This window comes from Pyrus communis, chromosome 8 (assembly GCF_041283825.1).
Source record: "Pyrus communis isolate YQ-2024b chromosome 8, ASM4128382v1, whole genome shotgun sequence".
Classification (NCBI taxonomy): Eukaryota; Viridiplantae; Streptophyta; class Magnoliopsida; order Rosales; family Rosaceae; genus Pyrus; species Pyrus communis.
The window spans coordinates 14,127,971-14,148,396 of record NC_142572.1 but is presented as its reverse complement, the minus strand read 5'-3'; the positions used below and the strand labels follow the sequence as shown (position 1 = coordinate 14,148,396).

At 39.2% G+C, this 20,426-nt stretch overlaps 1 long non-coding RNA gene across 1 annotated transcript; it reads right to left on the bottom strand.

Moving 5' to 3' along the window:
* Positions 1-861: 861 nt before the first annotated feature.
* On the bottom strand, positions 862-9,673 carry LOC137718254 (uncharacterized). Its single transcript, XR_015965322.1, has 2 exons — positions 8,772-9,673; positions 862-1,129 (listed from the first exon to the last, which is right to left on the bottom strand). It is a non-coding gene; the product is annotated as an uncharacterized LOC137718254 (long non-coding RNA).
* Positions 9,674-20,426: the final 10,753 nt, after the last annotated feature.

Below are 20,426 nucleotides of genomic sequence, written 5' to 3'. Positions count from 1 at the left end.
AGGTTCGAGTAATACAGTCGTGATGAGTGTGCAGAAGGCTTTCCTCGAGTTTTAGGTCTCTTCGTGTGTTTGCTGTTGTACCAATGCTTGTTGTGCATTGGAGGATGTCTTCACAAGGTTAGTACAATGGTGTTTTAATATTACATGAACGTATTAAGTTTAACAGTTGGTATCAGATCCAACATTTACGTAGTTAAAATCCATAAGAGAACTAACATACATGAAATCATGCATGCAATATGAATGAACTGATGTTTCTTTAAGTTTCGATTCTGGTTTCTTTTCCGCTACTATATTTAATGCTTGCATGCATACGTATATGTACAAAGTTTGAGAGATGATATCCCTGCACATTTATGTGAATCTCAACTGAGTATAAAACTAAGTAATATACATATAAGACTACAAACAAGTGCCATGATTACTTTGTATTATGCTTGCATTCACAAGAAACCCTAAAATTGTCTACCATGCATAATTAATGTAAGAACTAATTTTGGCCTATTAAAACTCAGAAATTGTTTACTTCAGAAGTCTTGATTGTTAAGCATGTCTAATGATCGAAAGTTTTAAGGTTCATAGCATGTTGAAAGTTATAACATGGTCAATGTCTTTTAAGATGTAATTGAATGAATGAAACACAACAAATTCGTTTCAATCATTCAAGAACTGCTAAAAATTCAAGGTTTAAATGATCAGCTTGTATTAGTAGCCATAATAATGAGGTTATATCCCCAAATAAAGGTGTGACTAATTGACATTGGTTCGGTTATTGATAGCTTAGTGAAAACATACAAGATGAATAAGCTATGAAAGTTAATTGCCAAATGAATGTGGATGGCTTTCATGTTGTACCATTACTTATGCAACTTATATGTTTTGCACTGATACTGATTAAGCTTGAAAAACCAAACAAAGGTTGAGTTGTTTCAATTATACAGAATATAAAGTCTTGAATACCTATTTTGTTTGAAAAATCTTTTAGTAATTAACGCGCTGAATGCAATTCAAACACTCAATGGAACCAACTGTAAGAAGTGGAGGCAACATATTGAAATAACACTAGGGCTTATAGATTTCAATTCAGCTCTAAGAGAGAATGAACCAGCCAAGCCTGTTGATCATGCAACTGCAAAAAAGAAGAATGAATATGAAATGTGAGTGGGTTAAGGCTAACAGAATGGTGTTGCTGGTAATTAAAAGGTCAATGTCTAGTTTGGTTTGAGGGGCAATCACTAAGTCAGACAATGCTAAGGCATATCTTGACTCCATAGAAGCAAAGCTCAAGGAATCCGAGAAGGCTGAAACTGGAACACTAATAAACACCCTTATAACCACTAAGTACCTGGGTGGTGATGTGAGAGAGCACATTCTCTCAATGGTTGATGCAGCTGCAAAACTTAATGCACTTAACATTAAGATAAATGATCATTTTTTGGTTCATCTCGCCCTGAATTCCTTACCCCCTGAGTACTCTCAGTTGAAGAGTACTTATATAGCTCAAAAAGAAAAATGGGACCTGAACGAGTTAATTGCTATCTGTGTGCATGAAGAGGAAAATATTCGACAATATAAATGGAAGAAACAAGTCAATACAATGCAGAATGTCAACCCTGCAAATCCTCCCAATGAGAAAGACAATCTTCCACAGAAAAAACAATAAGAGGGCTGCAGGAAGGGTCAATTAGGTCAATAACCATCTAAGAGTTCATAAGGGTGTTGGAATAAAATGTTTCTTCTGCAAAAAGGTGGGACATCAGAAAAAAGAGTGCACTAGGTATAAACGTTGGAAAGAAAACAAAGAAAGTAAGAAAAACAAAAGGGTACATTAGTAAGAGGGTGCCAGACAAGGATGAGGTGTTAGCGTTCGTGGGCAATAGAGCTAAAGTTGCAGTGGAGTTCATTAGAGTAGTTAGGCTTGAATTATTTTCTTGTTTTTTGCTAGATTTGGTTGATGTTGCTTATATACCTTCCATGAGAAGGAATTTAGTCTCAGTTAGTAGGCTTGTTAAATCAAAGTTTAAGTTTGATATTAATGAGATTGGTTTTTCAATATTTCGAAGTTCCAAGCTAATTGATGATGTAGTGTTGACGGTGACATGTTTAAGCTTAACTGCAATATACCAATGAGTGTGATTAACACAATGGGGCACAAACGAACACTGATAAATAACACCTCATCCAAGTTATGGCACAAGAGATTAGGACATATTTGTAAAGAGAGAATGCAAGGATTAACTAGAGAACAAATCCTGCCATCACTAATCTATGGTGATTTCGAAATTTGCACTAACTGCATTAAGGCAAAATTGGTAAACAAGAAGAAGAAAGGTTCAACTAGAAGTACAAAGCTGCTAGAACTAATCCACACAGACATTTGTGGACCTTTCCCAACACAAACACATGATGACTACAAGTATTTCATCACAATTACAGATGACTTTTCTAGGTTTAGGTACATATACTTGTTGACTAAGAAATCTAGTGCCTTTCTTGCTTTCAAAACTTATAAAGCAGAAGTAGAGAATCAATTAGACTGCAAATCAAGGTAGTAAGGTCTGATAAGGGTGGAGAGTACTATGGAAGATTTTGTGAGTCTGGTAGACAGCCTGGTTCTTTTGCATTATTTATGCAAGAGCATGGAATTGTTGCTCAATACACCAATCCTGGTACCCCTGAGCAAAATGGAGTTAGTGAAAGAAGAAATAGAACCTTGATTGAAATGGTAAGAAACATGATGAGTAATTCAAAGCTACCTACTTTTCTTTGGGGAGAAGCAATCAAAACTGCAAACTACTTACTCAATAGGGTTTTCAGCAAGTATATTCCCAAGACACCCTTTGAATTGTGGATTAATAGAAAACAAGTGCTCAATCACTTGAGAATTTAGGGATGCGCCGCATAAGCAAGAGCATACAATCCAATGGAGAAAAAGCTAGACCCTAGAACAATCATATGCTTCTTTGTAGGGTATCCAGAAAGGACTAAGGGTTATAGGTTTTATTGCCCCAATCATACTTCGAGATTCATTGAAACTGGAGAGCCAAGTTCATTGAAGAAGTTAACGATGATTTATGGGAAGAAAATATTGACTGGAATGGAGAGATCACAGCAATGCAAGATGAAAACCTAGGTGATGATGTGACAGATAAAGTTGTTGTACCAATTCTAGTGCAAAATAAACAAGTTGCAAAACCAACACAAACTACTCAACAAGAAGAAATGATTGTAGAAAAACCTGTGCAGTTGAACAACACACCAGCCATTCAAGAAGAGGACATTGAACATGGGCAAATGGAAACCAGAAGATCAACCCATACAAGAAAACATGCAATCTTAGATTATTTCCTTGTGTATCTACAAGAGGCTGAGTTTAATAGTCAAGAAGAAGATCCATTAAACTTCAAGACAACAATTAAGAGTCTCAATAATGCACATTGGCAAGAAGCTATGCAATCAGAATTGGATTCCATGAATAAGAACAAAGTGTGGGAGTTGGTTGAGCTTCCATAAGGATGTAAACCAATAGGCTGCAATTGGGTTTACAAAACCAAGAGAGACTCAAAGGGTGATATCGAAATATACAAAGCTAGACTTGTAGCAAAGGGTTATGCTTAATAAGAAGGAGTTGATTATAATGAAACATTCTCTCCAGTCTCTACAAAAGACTCTTTTGGAGTGATCATGGCACTAGTGGCTCACTTTGATTTATTTCTGCATCAAATGGATGTTAAAACTGCATTCTTGAATGGAAATCTTGAAGAAAAGATCTACATGAAGCAACCAAAGGGTTTCATTCAAGAAAGGAGAGAGAATTTGGTCTATAAACTTAACAAGTCATTTATGGATTGAAACAAGCCTCGAGACAATGGTATTTGAAGTTTAATGAGGTTGTTTCATCACATGATTTCGAAGAGAGCCCTAGTGATGAATGTATTTACATGAAAAGGAATGGAAACTGTTTTATTTTTCTCATTCTTTACGTAGATGACATAGTATTAGCATGCAATAATACACCAAGAAATTTCTGTCAAAACACTTTAAGATTAAAGATATAGGAAATGCAGTTTTTGTTCTTGGTATTCAGATCACAAGGGATCGAAGAAAAAGGCTACTTGGTTTATCACAAAGAGCATATATTGAAAAGGTTCTTAAAAGGTTCAATATGGAAGACTTAAATGGATGTGATGTTCCAATGATAAAGGGAGAGAAGCTCAGTAAAGATCAGTGCCCCAAGACTGAGTTTGAAAGAAAGGAAACAGCTAACAAGCTTTATGCTTCTCTTGTTGGGAGTCTTATGTATGCACAGGTATGTACCATACCTAATATTGCATATGCCATTAGCATACTGGGAAGGTTTCAGTCTAACTATGGTAATGCACATTGGATGACTGCCAAGAAAGTTTTAAGATACTTGCAGAGAACTAAAGAGTATCAGTTGGTATACAAAATGGATTCAAAACTCAAACTAGTAGGCCATAGTGACTCATATTTTGTTGGCTGCCTTTATTCACTTAAGTTAACTTTAGGTTATATATTCACGTTGGCAAATGGGGCAATGTCATGGAAGAGTGTGAAACAAGATACTGTTGCCACTTCTACCATGCAGGTTGAGTTTGTAGCTTGTTATGAAGTTACATCACAAGCTATATGGATGAGGAATTTCATCAGCAGTCTCGAGATTATGGATTCCATAGCAAAGCCTATTCAAATTTGGTGTGATAATAAAGCTACCGTCTTTTATTCTAAAAATAATATAAGGTCTCCTGGAACTAAGCACTTGAACACCAAATATGCGTTGACAGGAAGAAAGTAAATTCTAGAGAAATCAGGGTTGATTATATGACACTCATGCAATGCTTGCTGATCCACTCACTAAGGTATTACCAAATGCAGCTTTTCATAAGCATGCAGTCAATATGGGAGTGACTACAATCCTAGGTTTGTTGAACTAGTGGGAGTAATGATAATATGTAGTTTAATTATGCATGCCAGTTAGTATGGTGATAGTTAGTATTGAGTTTGGTTATATCTTTTGCTAGTCGTTGCTCTTGGTTGAATTGAAGGTTTAATAAAGGGATGTTATTTTAGTAACTCGTTACATTGTTTCAATACAATTTTAGTTCATGTTTTTTGTTGGAAATAAAAGGTTGCTAAAAGGTTATAAGCAACTAATGTGTTTTTCGATGAAACAATGTAGCAATAAAAGGTTATTAGCTGCAGTTGGTTATGCTATGAGATTGCTTGGCTTATAAACTGAGTTTTTCACGAAATTATGTATGAGCTATTCTCATAGCTTGAAAGCTTCATATAAAGCATTAAATAGTCAGGTATAAGACTAATTAAGTGGACTTGGAAATGATGGAGTCAATGTTTTTGACTTATGGTTTTGTAACTCACTTCTGTACCAAGTCTGTGATTAAGCACTTCATGTAAGTGAAGGCCTTATGTAGTGATTATAAGAGCTCATGAACACTTGTCTAAGTTCATAGTCTCTGATGGTTCTGAATGAGTAACCTTTGCTTGACAAAAGTATGCAATAAGCTTAATAGCTTAATTGAATCCATTGGCCAATAAAGAATCATGCTTACAGATTCATTAAAGTTCTTTCTTGAATTAACTAATTGACCTAGTGAGAGAATGTTGGATGTTAGATTCTAATCCAATGGCTAATAGGTCAATATAGTTAATAAGGATTGATGTGGAATGTAAGTGCAATTAGGGTTTAGTTATAAGCTATAACTTGGACTTCAAGTAAAGTATATAATTTGGTTATAATTGGAGAATAAGGGCTCTTGATACTATCCTATTTGGATTGAGATTTGGTAGATTATATCCTTGTGCAATAAGGAATCCTAGTGCATGATTATGGGAAGGTCCTTGCATACACTACCGAAAGATATACTTAGAGAACTCCTTATAGGGTCGAGTAATACAGTTGTGGTGAGTGTGCAAAAGGCTTTCCTCGATTTCTAGGTCTATTGGTGTGTTTGCTGTTGTACCAGTGCTTGTTGTGCATTGGATGATGTCTTCACAAGGTTAGTACAATGGTGTTTTAATATTACATGAACGTATTAAGTCTAAAAGTCTGGACTAGGGGTGGGCAAATTAGTATATGAACCGCAGGTCGGGGCAGGTACAGGACAATTCCTAATATTTTAGAGAACAAACGGGGCGGGCCGAGTCCAGATACTTAGAAAAACGGGTACTCGGACCGACTCGTTTCTAATTATAATGAACGACCGAGATTGAATGATACCCTATCATCCAATCTCAATCGTTGGTTTCTACCTTAGTTTTTACCCGAGTCCAAGGTTCCAGAATTCACTCTCTCAGTCTCAACTGCCTTTCTATCTCCCACAGCCTATCTCTTTCTTTCTCTCCATGAACCTTCTTCCCAGTTGGGTTTTCCATAAATCATGCATTTTAAGCTTTTAGCCCAAAACGCCAATATAGGTTTTGCTAATTTTCTCTACATTTTCAATGCGAGGACTGGAGCAACAACCACCAAAAGCTCGCCGATTACGGCATCTTCTTCTTCTTCTTCTTCTTCTTCTTCTTCCCAGCTAGGTTTTCCATAAATCATGCATTTTAAGCTTTTAGCCCAAAACGCCAATGTAGGTTTTGCTAATTTTCTCTACATTTTCAATGCAAGGACTGGAGCAACAACCACCAAAAGCTCGCCGATTACGGCATCGGGTTTGGCATGAATGCCATGAGAGGTAAATGAGGCCTGATCTACATAGTCACTGACTCACCAATAGCTTCAAATACGAGCTCATCATCAACAGCTCAGCGTCCACATCACCGGTGGCAGATGTACCACATGTGGACCATTCCTCCTCCTATTCTCACCTTCCTGCAATTTCACTCCCTCTCTCTCTCTGTCGACAGTCAACGTGCACTGTCTTCCCCGACGAACGCAGATGAGTTGAAAGGTCAGGATTCCTGGGATTGGGACTCCAAGGGCTTGAGGGATTCGACGTCGAATGAGAAGACGGCGTGGCCTTGGCGGAAAGAGGCGGAAACGTCAAGGAAGGTAACAGTTTTGCAAAAAAAAAAAAAAAATACAAAGACTTGTGGACCTAACCCGAATCAGCTCGTTTCAACTGGGTTGGGTTAGGTCCAGTTACTATATTAAAATTTGTTATCCCCGGCTCGGCCCGACCCGTCTTTTTTACACTCGAGTCCGGTCTGGTCCCTTCAAAATCGGGCCCAGCCCTAGTCTGGACGCACTGTGTATCGAGAAACCATGGCCTCTGTGATTGGCATAGAAGGCCAAGCATGGGTATGTTGCACATAAAGCTTTGACATATTGCTAACAATTGCAAATAACCTTAGCAGAGTCAAGGTCAACCACCAATGAAAGAAGAGACTCAGAGAGGGTAGAAACAAGTAGCTAGACACCAGTTGATCAATCTTATAACACGCAACATATTAAGGATTAGGCTTGACAAAAGTATCACCAGCAATAAGAAGCTCATTGTCGGACGCAGTGGAGGAGCTATCAACATGAGAGAAAAGATCATGATCAATAAAAAAAGGAACGCATCTGACATGTCTAATTGAGCAAATTGGTCTTAGTAAGCTTGAAGAAGTGAAACTGCATCACACTAGGATTTACAACCTTAACTCATTGATACCATGTAGAAATTATAATCATAGCACTGTTGGAAATTTTAAGTAGAAATTTCATTGTCCCACATTGGTCACTACCAAAAGGTTCCCTCACTTTATAAGGCTTTGTTCCTTATAGAAAGTGATTAGAGTGATAGACCATGAAGTATAAAGTTGGGCTCAACCTTGGGGTTAGGCTTTGGAGTGTACTAATTAATTGATAATTATTATATATCAAATGATGGGTCTTAGGGTGTACTAATTAACTGATAATTAATATATAATTAATAAAATTATTTAATTAATTATTTTTAATTAATTTCGAATTTAATTAATTAATTATTTTTTTATATCAACAGACTCATCTTTTCAGATGAAGTCTGAAGTGATGAAATAATGCCAGAGAGCAAAATACCCCTCTAAGAAGATGTCTCCCAATAGACTTATCTCATTCTCATATCTATTGCGAACGGGCATAAACCTATTATATATTCATCAATTTGCATGACATTTAGTATACAGAAAAATAAAATTCTTCTTCTACAATCCCAAACATTCTTACTAAGAGAACCACAAAGAAATTCGCTAGAAGTCAAGTTTTCTAGTGCTGCTGCTGAAATTCTGACTTAGATCATTGAAAACTGGTGAAGCAGACATCAGTAAAACTACATGCATTGAGTATGGGCAAAATTTATGTTTCAAGGACATTGCGGTACGCAAGCCTCGATCTTCAATTTGTCTATTTAATATTATTTCGTTTCGTTTATACTCTGTTAAATTATTTATTCACATTTATTATTTATTAGCATATATAAATTTACCATTGATTGCTGATATTTATTCAACAAGCACAAAAGCTCATACACATACAATCGTGGGTACTCAACGTACTACAAATCAGGAATACAATCAGAATAACATTACAATATTAATTCCGAGATATTATTTCCTTAGACAAGACTCCTACTACACCTTCCCCTTTTTTCTCCTCTTATAGAGAGAGAGGAGGAATGGAAACATGAGTGCCAAGCTGGGATCATGTAAACTGTTAGCTATTATTTTTTTTATTTCTTTTTATTTTAGTTCTTGAGTTTTATTGCAGATTGAAATCGGAAATTAGCATGTAAATTGAAAGGATTAATCGGAGAACATACCGTATTTCTAGAGTATAGCAACTCTGTGACAGGGAATCGATCGACATGCCGTTAACACAACAACTGTGTACGCAACAAGAGCTAAAGAAACCAGGCAGATGAACGCACGCCTCTGATACGTTTTCGCACTATCGCTCCTCAATTTCTCCTGCTGCGGCGGCGGCTGCTGCTGCTGCTGCTCCAGCTGCCGATCGTGATCCGAGGAGGAGAAAATCACAATTTGTAGGTGAACTAAGTCTTGCTTAAGAAAATTGATCTCGAAATAACGTTGTGTACGATCCCATTTCGTGACGAAACTCTTGAAGGGGATGGCGAAGACGACGCAAATCAGACACGAGAGGGTGAAGGGTGCCCACCAGAATTCGCACGACAAGTTTGGATTGTGGCTAACAGAATGGAATATGAAGCTTTGAAGGTAGATATAACCGCAAACCAGCAGCATCGCCGTTGTTTCCAGACGCCTTACTGTTTGCTCTTGTTTTTCGCTGACGCCTTCCAGTTTCTTCCATTCGTTCTCCGCTTTGTCTAGTTCTTGACGGCGGATTATTTTTCTGTTTTCCATGCGAAGAAATGTTTTCCGGCAAAGAGGAGCTCCTACTGGGGCGGGAGAAGAAGGAACCGGTAGGTGGGTGTATGAATTGATTAATAGCGAAAAGAGGGTGGAATTGCGGAAAAGAGGGGTTTCTTCAAAGAAAATGTTCAACAAGTTCTGCGACATCCGTGCTCCATTAGTATAAAGAAAAGATCCCGAGCGTTTTCTTTACGCGGTGTGCTGAGCATCATTTCATCGAAGGGGCGTGTTGTCCACGTTTGTATTTACTTCTCCGACACTTATTATTAATTTATGTTCTTTAAGGATCATCAATTCATTCAATTCGATAGTCGAAAATTAAGAGAATAGGTAGAAAGTAAAAAAAAGACGTGTGAATATCACACCACTTCGTTGAAACTTGCAGAGTCCGCCAAAGATTTTTCTTTAACTTTATCCGGCTTTTAAGTGTTTCGCACTCTAAGTTTATGCTCACGTCTTGCTGCGAGATTGAAAATTGTATGAAAGATTATGTGAAATGCACAAAAGATTGTGTTAAAAAAGAATTGATGTTATTTACATTGAAAACATTGGGTAGATTGTTATATACAAAAGATTTAACCAGAGGTAGTCCATGTGACTTTGGCTTGTTCTACGGTGTCCTGATTTCGGTGCCAAGTCCATAAAGTACGAGTCTCATTTTTCACCTACAAGTCGCATCGGAATTCGAATTTAATTAATGAACTTTAGAAATGAGGTCGTGTTGGGACACATTCAACTATAATCTAACTGGTAATGTTACTCAAATCATAGCATATATAGGTGCATTACTAATGATAAGTAACTTACAAATCGAAAGACTAGTGGTTGGATCTTACGAAGCAAGTGACGTAGGATCATGAACCCTACCTTTGAACGACGGTTCAATTTCCTTTAAATGTGGTTGTGGGGGACGTATGGGAGTTTTGGGTATATGAATTATCAAAGGAAATCTAAATGTGGACTTGTACTTTGTTTTAGGCAACGATAGTGCATGACGTCTTGATTCTTGTGCTAAGGTGCGTTAGTGCGGATTCCAGGTGAGTGACATTAATATATGTGATATTGGTGATTACCCTATTTTCATAATTGTTATCCTGTGTGGATATGACTTGGTTTTATAAATATGTTTTCTACTGAATTGTTATTTTTAATACTTAGTCATCAACTTATGTTTATGAAATGAGATTTGAAGTATATATTTGAAATATGGTTTGATTTGTATGATTGGCATGTTGTGATGAAATGTGAGGGCTAGTAGTGGACCGTTAACCCATTGTGATGGGGATTTGTTGCTTCGATATTGTTTCATTTCCTGCTTTAGTGATTCATTCTAAATTTAGTATTTGTGTCTTGTTTCACTTTCTTAAGCTTTTATAAATTGAGTACTTGGTTCTTGTATTGTTTCTTCGAGCCTTTGATACGTTCTTTGGATTTTTGCTCGGTTCCGTTGAATGGTCCGAAATCCCTCATGCTTCGCGATTTTGTTGAGAGGTTCAGAATCGTATCCAACTTGGATTTCCTTGAGTGGTTCGATATCCATTGTACTCCACAATTCCGTTGAGAGATCCGAAATCGTATCCACTCCGATTTCGTTAAGATGTCCGGAATCCCTTCTACTCCGCGATTATGTTAAGTGGTCCATAATCCCGTTTGGTATTATGGTTCCGTTGAGAGGTCCAGAACCCGATTAATTGCTTTGTTGATTCTTTGGATTTAGTTTGGATTGAGATAGCTTTAGAGATGTAGGCTTCAGCCGAACTGTGTCCCTCTAACCCTACTTTTCATTATGTTATATGAGTTTATAGTTGTGAGCTTTTGTGACTTGTTTCAGACGGGCCGATAATGTCTGTGTGACTCCTTCAAGATTTTAAGTGGGCTTGATTATGATTTTATATAATATGAATTTTATATTTGACGTTTATAAACCGAATCAATGGTTGGTTTTAATAGTATCACATACGTAGAACTATTATCACTCGTAAGAGCTTCGCAGCTTATCCGGGGTGTTGTTTGCCAGGTGCACCATTCCCATGGTGTATGGGTGATTGTGCATGTTTTAGTAGATACGAGGAGCTTTGGGGTAGCAGACAGAGTTCGCGGAGCTTGGAGTGTGAGGTTACTCCTATAATATTCCTTAAAAAGATGTGAATATTGTTATTTTCAGTTCAGTATTGTAGTTTGTATTTATGGGCATCCCCCTATAGTTCACCGTTAAGCGTCAATCCTAGACGTATGTCGAGATCGGGGCGTAACATAAGCTCCTCGTCGGATTCCAATACACAAGACAAGTCATTGATCTAAACATGTAATGCAATCAGAGCTACCTCAGGAGAGGCTCTTGAGATACAGAGACCATTAGGTCTGTGTCCTTTGATGGGTGCAGAGTCGAAATAGTGCATAAAGCAAGGGAAAAATGGGAAAATGAATAAACTAAAACATTTGATTTTCATTCATGCCTTTCCCAAATGGTGAAAAGAAGCTTATATATAACCCTAAAGGGGGAAATGCTCACGATTGGAACACATCTCCACTTACATTATCGTTGGATGATACCAACACTTACAAGGAAAAGACAAAATACCATAAAAGATGGACTATCAGCTGTCCAATATTCTAATATCCTAACAATCCTGCCCTCCTAAGAAAGAGCTTGTCTTTAAGCGTTGAAATCAGGAAATCGTTCAAGAGTAGCGTCAACATCCTCCCAAGTAGCATCATGTTTTGGTAAGCCCAACCATTTGATCAGCCAACACGTGACAACATGGTTCCCGCGCTTGAACATGCCTCGCTGTAGAATTGTTTTCAGTGTCCAGTTCACAAGTCCCTTGTCGAACAGAAGAAGAAGTACAGGAGAAGTAACCACATTAGAGCCCAGCTTAGGCTTGAGTAGAGAAACATGGAAAGTGGGGTAGATGCAAGAGTCCGGAGGCAAGTCCAAGGTGTAGGCGACCTTCCCGACTCAAGCAAGGATCTTGTAGGGGTCGTAGAACCTAGGTAATATTTATCTGGACAATAAAGGTATTGGTCACGGGCACAGCGTTCACGAGGTGGAGGAGGCGATGATGAGGCAACTGACGTGGAGGAAGACTGGGTAGGGAAAGGGTGGAATGAACCCCAACGATGTTGGTAATTGTTGGCTTAGATACAAGCCAGTTCAATAGCACGAGCCAAAGAGTGAAGGGTCTGGGCTAAAATGTCATCCTAAAGTTCAAATTTAAGCCCACAAAGGAAAACCTCTAGGAGATGGGAATCAGACCAACCTTGGGCCCGACATGACAAACGGATGAAATCGTTGATGTAAGCCTCTAGTGAGCCTTTCTGAGACACATAGGAAAAAGACATGTTGAAGTCCAGTTAATCGCCCGGCTCAAACCACTGAAGAAGTGATTCAATAAAGGCGGTCCAAAGCCCAGACCCAATGTGCAACTTGTACCATTTAAACCAAAAGGCAGCATCACCAGTGAAATAGAGCCCCGTGATTATGACCCGGTTGACGGCGTCGACCTCGTGATAATCCATATATTCTTCCGTTAAGGCTAGCCAATTGTATAGGTCATCCACGAAGAATCGGGAAAGCTCAATCTTCATGTGTTTCGGGCCATTGAAGGTAAGTGGTGCCCCCGAAAGGAAAGGTTGTTGTTGTGGAAGGTGAAACGAAGAAGATGAAAGGTGGAAATGAAGGGTGATGCTAGATGTTGAGTGGAAAGGGGACGCATGTGGGTAACCGGTGACTTGGGTAGGGGTATAAGGGAAATAGAAAGAGCTGGAGTAGTGGGTTCCCCATGTCGGAGGCGGAGCAGCGAAAAGGGGTTGGGTGGGTTGGGGCAGCAAAGTGGATTTCGAACCTAGGGGAATGTGAAGATAATCAATTAGAATCTGGGAAATAGTGGTGGAAGTTGGCGGCTGTTTCTTGAAGGCGCAGATCTCCTTCATCAAGTAGTTCTAGACTATGCTAATATTAGCCAAAGAAGCCTGAATATCAGTCAAATTCGATTGGAAAGATTCTTGGCGAGTGGCTAATAGAGACACTGAATCGTGAAACCTGTTAAGCTGTTCCATGATTTGGTGTTATTGGTACTCCAGTTCGAGGTCGGCCTCCGTGATGTCAGCCACTACCACGGAGGCTTTGTTTTTGCCCATGAATGGTAGCAACCTGTCGCTGATACCAGATGATGGTTGCAGAGTCGAAAAAGTGAAGAAAGCAAGGGAAAAAGGGGAAAAGGAATAAACTAAAACATTTGATTTTCATTCATGCTTTTCCCAAATGGTGAAATGAAGCTTATATACAACCTTAGAGGGGGGAATGCTCATGATTGGAACAGATCTCCACTTACCCTAACATTGGATGACATCAACACTTACAAGGAAAAGACAAAATACCATAAAAGAGGGACTATCAGCTATCCAATATTCAAATATCCTGGCATCCTCGACTGTAAGCCTATGTATATCCAAAATGTGATCCCCAAGTCTAGGTCACAGGCTCTTTCCAAGCGATCGAGGTTCACATAAAGATCAATCAGGCAATTCCATCCGAACCAATCAAGTTTAAAAGTTGTGATGCTTCATTTTAAGGGTAAAAAAAGCCTAGTAAAATAAGAATAAAAGTTCTTGAAAACAATAATTCGAGGTCGAAATGGTAACATATGTTCATGCAAAAACAATTTTATCAACAAATATCAGGCAAAACAGAATCATACCCAATAACATAAAGTAAAATTCAATCAGTGACAAATACCAAAAATACAATAAAATTCAAAACCACATCCAAAATACAAAAATCTTGGAAAGAGAGCAAAGATTGCCCCATTTGGCAATCTAAGACTAACCCATCACACACACACATAAACATATAAAAACGCGGAACAAAAAATAAATAAGGAAACTTTAACGAAAAACTCCCGGTACTGTTCACTTTAACGAAAAACCTCATTTTTACACTAAAAAGTCAATCCTGGTACTATTCACTTTACCCTTTATTTTGCCCTTATCGTTAAAACTCAAAGTTTTTAAGCCCTTTTCATTAGTATTCCTTAAATAAAAAATAAATAAATAAATAAACCAGAAAAAAAAATGCGTGGGCAAAAAGAGTAAACTACCGATTTGCCCCTTGAACTATCACTCAACTTTCGATTTCCCCCTGAACTTTTTAATTGGAAAATTAAGGACCTAAACTAATTTTTTTGGCCAATTTCCCCCCTACTGTTAGTTTTTCATAGATTTCATCCAAATTAATGTTAACTCTTATCATGTGCAAACCACATAACTCTCCTTTGTGGACAAAAGCGTCACTTCACTAAACCTTCATACACAAAAGCTATAGAATCACACATATTTGCATAGGTTTATATTTTAGAAATCTAAGGTTTTCGATTATTTTAAAGAATGAAGCGATCGAACTGCCCACATATGTTGTGCACATACTTCCATTTATCAGAAATTTGGATGGAATGAATGAAAAATTAACAGCAGGGGGCAAATCGGCCAAAAAAATTAGTTTAAGTCCTTAATTTTCCAATTAAAAAGTTCACGGGGGAAATCGAAAGTTGGGTGATAGTTCAGGGGGCAAATCGGCAGTTTACTCGGGCAAAAAAAACCCAAAAAAAAAGTGTGTGGGCGTGCGTGTTTCTCTAGTACTTTTTATCAAACAGGTGATGGCCGCTGCCACTACACAGGATTGAATATTGTGTACCTGGAAAAAGAAGGGAACAACAATGGCCTCCCAACATTGATGAAGCAAGATTATCATATTGTTTTTTCTTTTTAGTACATCGATATATTTTTACACTAAGAGGAATGATAGTTTAGCTAAACCATACAATTGGCAACCTAATTTAGCATCAAATTCACTATCCACAAGATTCGAGTCTAAAACCTCTCACTTTCAAATAAATAGGAATACCATCAAACTATTTGTTGTTACAAGATGCCTCTTTAATTCAGCTTTTATGTGATTGATGTGTGTACTTGAAATACAAGCAATTATGTGATTGTTGTGTTTACTTGAAAAACAAGCAATTAACTCTTGTGCGATACTTTGATGATGGAAAATCTTATGATTTTCCAATTAAGTTTATCCATGAATACGATATTACAAATAAGAAAATGATAAATACACACAGTTTTAGTTTCTCACCCACCCAATTAAATCTTATCCGTTGATTTCGTTTGATTTATTCAATCCAATGACCAAATATTTAAGATGAATCCGTGAGAAGTTAAAAAATGTGCGTGAAAACCAACTCCCTACAAATAAAGAACCTTCATTTGATAAAAACTTGCTTTACTTTTGTTAGTACTGGGTCTAGCTCTTAAATTCCCCACCCCCCCCCCCCCCCCCCGGGGCAAAAAAAAAGGTCAGACTCCTAAATTGAATCAAAATAAAATTTTAATTCAAACTCAAATGCAGATGGACATTTTTTTTATCTTTCTATAAATCGTAAAATCAAAATATCATTGTGGATGCAAACTTCTTCCTCCTTGTTCTTGGACAAAGTTGCACTTACAAAACAATTAACAGCTTAGGGTCAAGGCCAAGAGCCTCAAGCGCCCATGATAAATGGGGGGCTTTGGCTGAAGAACCTCCGATGTCAAAGTTAGAATTTAGAGAGAAAAGTGTTTAGAGAGTTTTTGAGTGTTTAGCAAGGGTCAAGACCTTGGTTTTTAGAGGAAATGAGGTTAAATATATAGTGCATGGCCGGTCCCCCTCTTGAGAAAAGGTGGCCGGCCCATTGGGGTATTTTTGTGTGAAATGGGTGATTTAATTGGTAATTAATGGATTAATTAGGACTAAATCCATTAATTAGCCAATTAACTCAATTTATATGGAATGTTTTGAAGGTTATGAAATAATTACCTTGTGGAAAATATAGGATGAGGATGGATGAAATAACTTTGAATTTGTTACCTATTTTGGGTACTTTTGACTTGATTGTGGGATGTTTGTCCACTGCTCGCGCGTAGGAATTCCAGTGCTCCTCAAGGGTAATTTTGTCCTTTTTGCCCAAAAATCCACGTGTTGCCTCTTGATTATTTTTGGCTCCACAAATGACCCCACACCTGTTGGGTTGTTCGTAGAAAATGGCAACAGGTGTAGAGATATTCTTGCTTTAGGAAACGTAGGATTGTTTCCTATTTTGATGTTGATTCTCTCTTTAATAAGAAATTAGATCCTTCTAGGAAAGGGAAATAAATTTCTCTAAAAGCCTATTTAAGTCCACCTTAAGTGGGTTATTAAATCGACTTTGGAGAGTGATTTATTCTACCCTACAAGAGAGAGAGAGAGACTAGAGAATATTTGTTCCCCCTTCTCTAGCAATATTCTACATCTTGCCCGTGCAAAAGATCGTCTTTCGTTGCTTTCTTTGTCTTTTCCGCACCACACCGAGGTAAGAAAAAATTAATTTTCCTTGTCTTTTTCTTGGATAGTACTGTCGCGGCGCAGCCGTCGAGGTGGTGCGGCACGTTGACTAGCAGGGGCTAAGAGTCAGCTCAGCATGGGCCGATAAGGTGTTGTGGCAGGGACCACTGCTTGGGCTGCTCGGCTTGGCTAGAGCCAAAGGCAGCTTGCGTGGCTGGGGCCGCAGATTGAGGCGCTAAGGCACAGTGCTAGGCGAGCTACATGGCTTATGTCCTTTGGGCTATTGGACTTGACGGGGGCCATACCGGCGATTGAGAGAGATGAAAAGGTCGAGGGCTTCATGGGCTGCTAGAATGCTGGGCATGCAGGCCTCCTGCCTGCTGATCTAAGAGAAAAAATGATAAAAAAGCCAATATGGGTTAAGTTCCCCTACTAAGTACCGTAAATAGCATTGGTTGCTCAGTTCTCTTCACCGGGAGAAATGTTGGTTGCTCCTGAGAGAGAAGGTAAAGAGGATCAAGGTGGATACTTTGGCTCGTCTGATCGCTGTCGTGCAGCCTACTATGAATGAAGGTGGAAAGAAGAGATTTTCCCCGTCTGCTCAAGAGATGCTGGTTAAGAATAAACTGAAGACTTCCTCCGTTACTCATGAGGGCCCACCTGCTGTCGAAAGGCCTGTGATTGACATGACTTCTTCCAATGGGAAGAAAAATGAGGCTGCTAGATCTGAGCCTGTCATAGTTGCTATGTCGAGAATGGCTAATTTAATTGCTAATAGTATTACTCAATCTAGAGGTCTTGTCATGCCCCTACTGTCGAAGTCTGTGTCAAGACGTTTGTCGGGAGTTATGTCATGTTCTCATTCGGAAAGGCTTGCTATTATGAAGAGCAATAAGGTGGATTTTGCTGCTAAAGTGGCTCTAAGGCCCACTCCCTCTGCTGCTGAGACTGATTCGCCTGCTAGGAAGGAGGAGACTGCTCGCATGGGCAGTTGTGAGAAATCCACTAAGCCTGCTTCTGGGGAGACTGCTGAGATCTATGTGCTCTTGAAACCAGATCTACTTGAAGACATGGACGTTTGTGCCAAGTTTGTTGATGGCGTTAGAAAGGTTTATTTGCCCAAGTTTCTTTATGAAGCATACGACCTAATATATAATTACTGCTCTGCTTGCTATGATGCTTATATAGCAAGGCTGCCAAGGAGGTAGTGAAGACTATGGCAGCTGAAGCTTATTCCTCAGCTGAGAACATTAAGAGGTTAGATTCTGAGCTCGTTGCTTTGAAGGGGTCTAATATTTCTGCCCCCACTTCTCTGCAGCTTGAGACCACTCACCAAGAGATCGTTGACTTAAAGACTGGGCTTGACACGATCCAAGTTAAGTATGAAAGTGCAGAGAATGAGATTGGATAGTACATACGTTAGATTCAAGATCTTGAGTTTGCCGTTTCTGAGCTTCGTTTTGCTACTTATGCAAAGGATAAAGAGTTGATTACTGCTTATAATCAAGTGATCCACTTTAAGAGAATCATCGATAGGCTTGAACCCCAAGTGTTGGAACTTTAAGGTGTATTAAAGATCAATGAAAGTCTGAAGAATAAAGTGGATGAGCTGCAGCGCGTCCGTGTTGGTCTACTCAAGGAGAATGAGTAGCTGAAGGGTGAGAATGATGGGCTTGAGGTTTCGAGACCTTCTCTATTTCTCCAGAAGACTTACTTGCTTTTACTTTTGAGGGTTTCCATTGGTGAAGTAGTTGAAGAAGTTGGTGCCCAGGCTAGGGCAGCCGGGGGTGAAACGCTGGATGATGCCGCTGCTAAGAGCGTAGCAGCTGCTGAATGTGTGGAGACCGAGTAGTCATGGGATATTAAAGCTGCTGAAGTGTAGTCTTCTAGGTAGCCTTTAAGATTTTCTTTGTTTTTCCTTGTAACTCTTGTTTTTCTTAAACTTCTTTAGCCCTTGCTAGTTGTTTATAAACATGATTCATTCGTTTTTCTTCATCTTTGCTTCTTTTGTTCATGCCCTAACCTTTAGACTTTATAGACCAGTGGCAGGTATGCTACTTTTCTATAAGCAGACAGGCATGTGTAGCCTATGCAGCCGTAGGCGTTGGTGTAGAACTTTGCGAAGTTGTTAGCCATAAGGTTGGTAGCCGTATGCCTTACTTACAGAATCAGACAAGTCTGCGTAGCTACTAGGCTGTTAACCTTGGCTTTCTCCAATTTCATCGGTTGCGTAACAAGTATCACAACATTTTAGGACTTGGTGTAAGTTGTTCCGCACTTGGCAGAGGTGAAGCCTATCGACTACGTAGCATGTCAGCAGTGGATAAAGCTTCGTATATGCACGCTAGCTTGTTTAACCTTCATAAGAATGTGTGGTTGTATAAGTTTAGCGTGGCTTTACTGCTCGAAGGGTAAGCCGTAGGCAGTCTTCTGGAAATCGTAGGCTACCTTAGTGCACTCGATAATAGCTTTAGGGTTCCAGGGCAGCCAGTCATCAAATGTACTGCGTAATGTGCCCCCTCCATCTCTAGGACCTGGTTCCCCACTGATTAGGTAAAAAGACCCAAAATCCTTCAATTAGCTAAGCCTTGAAAAAGACCATTGTGGTTACTTCTAGGAATCTCAGCGCAAGCCATCATGCATCTAGTTATACTAGGGCAGCCAGGCTCATCCACGTCTAGATATTTGGAGTGTAGAGTTTATCATCCCGTCTTGGAGAGCTGACCCATGTGGGTGTTGGGGAATTGGTTTACCCTCTCGCACTGGAGAGCATGGTTGGTCCCTCATGAGGCGCAATTCCTGCGATAAGTCCCTAAGAAGGGCACAATCTTCTTTTGAAGTGCAGGAGTGATCGGTTGTTGTAAGCATGCGACCGAGCCAAGTTATGATTACTTCTGAATTCCTCATTGAAAAACGAGTGAAACGAACGAAAACTTAGCTGTAAGGTAGAAACTACATAACAACTGGATAGTCTTCGACTTGTGAGGTGGTGCCCGTCGAGCTGCTTGAGTCTTCAACCTTTGATGTAGTAGGAGGTCACACATGGTACTTCCTTAGATTGTAGGTGTTCCACTGCTTTTCAATCTTTTTGTCGTTTCATGGTGATGAAGGTGTAATTACTCTTATCGCCTACTCTGCTAATCTTGTATGGACCTTCCTAAATGAGAGCTGTTACTAGTATGCTGCGATGCGGGTGATGGTCTGCTCGCGTTTCTCCTCTGCCAGATCTTAGCTTGTGGCGATCTCCTTACTGTTCTGCTCAATGCTTGGTAGTAGAGCAATGATACTTAGCTTGATGACATTGGGATGAATGATTGCTTCTGAGCCGAATGCCAAAGAGAAAGCAGTCTCACCGGTTGCTCGTCTTTTGGTGGTGCGATATGCCCATAGACATCCAGGGAGTTCGTTTGGCCTTTTTCCTTTCTTATTAGTAATGGATTTCTTGAAGCAGTCGAGGATCATCTTGTTGGATGCTTTGGCCCGCCTATTGCCTTGAGGATATCTCGGTGTGGACATGGCTGCTTGATGCCATACTTTTGGAAGAACTTCGCCACATCAGCAAATGATTATTTGTCCGTTGTCGGTGACGATGGACTGAGGGATGCCAAATCAGCAAATGATGTTCCTACATATGAAGTGTTTTATGTTCGTCTAAGTCATGGTCGTCTTGGGCTCTGTTTCTACCCATTTTTGTGAAGTAGTCGGTTACCACGATCATCATGCC